This window comes from Fundulus heteroclitus, unplaced genomic scaffold, assembly GCF_011125445.2.
Source record: "Fundulus heteroclitus isolate FHET01 unplaced genomic scaffold, MU-UCD_Fhet_4.1 scaffold_43, whole genome shotgun sequence".
Taxonomy (NCBI): Eukaryota; Metazoa; Chordata; class Actinopteri; order Cyprinodontiformes; family Fundulidae; genus Fundulus; species Fundulus heteroclitus.
The window spans coordinates 835,995-838,802 of NW_023396846.1; positions in this window are offsets into that span (position 1 = coordinate 835,995).

Sequence of the window (2,808 nt, forward strand, 5' to 3'; positions counted from 1 at the left end):
AACCTGTTCATAGCCTGTATATATTTTACTTACAGCCATAGAATACTACGCTTTACTCATTTTATTTACAATTATAGCACAATTATAAAACATTATTATTGTGCACTACTGAAGCACTTCTGGATGGGACATAAAACTGCATTTAGTTGCTTGTACTTGTGATGTGCCACAACAATAAAGTTGCATTCTTTTCTATAATATTCCATCCATTTTTATCTTTTTTTAATAGTTACAGACTGAAGCCTTACTAGAAAGTGGTCCGAAATGATTTGAGACTTGACTTAAACTTGCATCTAAAAAACTTGAGACTTGAAAGGAAAGAAAATGATATTTGTTTCAGAGAGACTTGAGAATTGAGTTTCTGCTGCTCCTAAAAGACGCAAGACTTGGGTTGGACTTAAATATAACTTGTGAACATCTGTTACACATCAACATAAGAAATACATCCAGTCTGAACTAAGGGGAAAAGTGAAAATTTTTCTGTAGGGACACAACGGGTTCAGATTGTCTCTATAGAGTTTATTCATGATGGAAAAGGGAGAAAATCTTTATTTCTGTAACACAAAGGTACTGTTAAATATTCTGTACAGCCAGTCATTGGAGGAATCACTTCTATCTGAGCTTCTATCAAAAAATAAAAATCTCTGGAAACCTTCCAGCTCTGTGCCAGATGGGAAGAAATCTTACAACGTAGCTTTTAAGGAAGAAAAAAATATAACACTTATATAAGCAATGCTAATTTCATATGGTTTCAAGCTTTATTTTTCCCCATCTCTAGTCTCAGATAACCTTTCTTTGCTAAATCTTTTATTAGAAAATAAAGAGCATTATTATCATAAAAATACATTTATTCCACTAGTTAAATCTAAAAAAAACATATTTATTACAGAAATAGTGTTAAATTCTAAGAATTATTTCAGTTAATTTTGATTAATATGGCTTTTAGCTCACCAGTCAAAGAAGGATTTCTATTACAGAAAAAATAGGTTATGGTGATGTTAGGGCTAACACAATCATCTAAGCAATCTAACCGCATTAATTGTAAGTTCAGTAGAAGGATGGAATTTAATAGAAATAGGTGCACAAGCAACAGTGGTGAGACAAGGCCAATTCAAGAGTTTTGGAGAAATGAATAAGTCATGGACTGCAGATGGAGTCAGTGCTTCAAGAGCAGCTACATGCAGACATACCCAGGTTGTTGACTACAACTCCCAAATTACTTGTTTTAAGCCCTCCTTAACTAAGAGAATATCAGCAGCATCTCACTGAGCAACAAAAAAAGGATGCTACAGTCTTCTTTTCAGGTAAAAGTGAATTTACTCTTCATTTAGAAATCAATCAAGGTCCCAGAGTCTGGAGAAAGAGAGGCACAGAATGGAGGTAGCTGGAGGTCCAGTGGGATGTTTCCACAGTCAGCGATAAAAAAAAGCCACTAATGTTGGTCCATAGTGTTTTATCAAAGTCTGAGCGTTCGTCTATCGGGAATCGTCAGCTCACTTCTGGCTCTCCTCTGCTGACAAGTTTTAATGAGACACTGATTTCATTTCCAGCAGGTCTTGGCAGCTGCTAACCTGGCCAGCCAGATCGATAATGTGTGCCTCTCTCCCTTCTGCACATTATCGATCTGGGACTTCTCCCATCAAAACTGTTCTGGGGAAAGGAGGGACATGCAGCAGAACTCTCCGAGCTGATTGGAAGAAGCAGCAACTTTAGTGCCCGCCTACCGAAGGTTGGTTTAACCAATCAGTGTATGAGTGAGAAACCACAGCAGGTACCCTGGTCCTGGCACTTCTTGCTGTTCTTCTTTCAAAGATGAAATTGGGATTCTTACAGAACAGGTGTGACAACAGCAGCTCTGGATCCTCCTGCACTGCCAGGTTTATGTTGGGTCCACTGTGGGCTCAGCTGCTCTTGTTTTCTTAACAGCTGTAGGTCCCGCCTTAAACCACAATACTGCAATGTGATTGGCCTAATCCGTTTTTGGTTTGGTCACTAACGGTTGAAGCAGTAGTGTTACAAAATAGATTGTCGTGTCAATGTACAAATACTGTGAGAATTCGGCTTGCAGGAAAAGGTCAGGCAGCTGCCCACATTACCAAAGTACCAAAGTTTCAACACCTCCTTTAGTGACCACAGCATCACTTTACTTCAATGGACAGCAATCTGACTCGACCTAAGTCCCAAGACCATCCATGAAACCATGTTTGTGATCAACCTCTGGAATGAGCTTTACATTTAAACTGAAGTACCAGAATAAATGTATTTATTTGACGATATTCTAATTTACCTGTGAGAGCGATTGTTGGTTTTGTAACGCATCTATTCTTTGTGTCATTCCAGCACAAACTTCCATTAACATCATGATTAGTAGACATGAGTTTTCTAAGATTGTTTTCCTTTTATTTGAACTGTTGTTTAAACAGCTAATATTGAAGATGGTATCTCACAGCGGCGTCATACCTAATCATCTCCTTGCATGCTTTCCCAAAAGATTTGCTATATCTATGTTTCCAGATTAATTATGGGCACAGAATCTGTTTTAAGAATCTGTTTACTGGATAAAACATTTGTATTAGCCATATAAAGAGATAAATTCTCCTCCGTTGACATTTTAAGTGTCACCTTCAGAGTTGAACCCAGTTGGATTTGTGACTGGGTGGAGCTGATGTGATGTTTCCAGCAACAGATCAAGCTGTGCAACGTTCCCCTATGAGCCTGACATGTGAAATGACGGGGACCTCGCCAGGCTTGTATTCTGACACTTCATCTCTCTGATCACACTTTTGACTAGATACCGCTAAGGTAAGC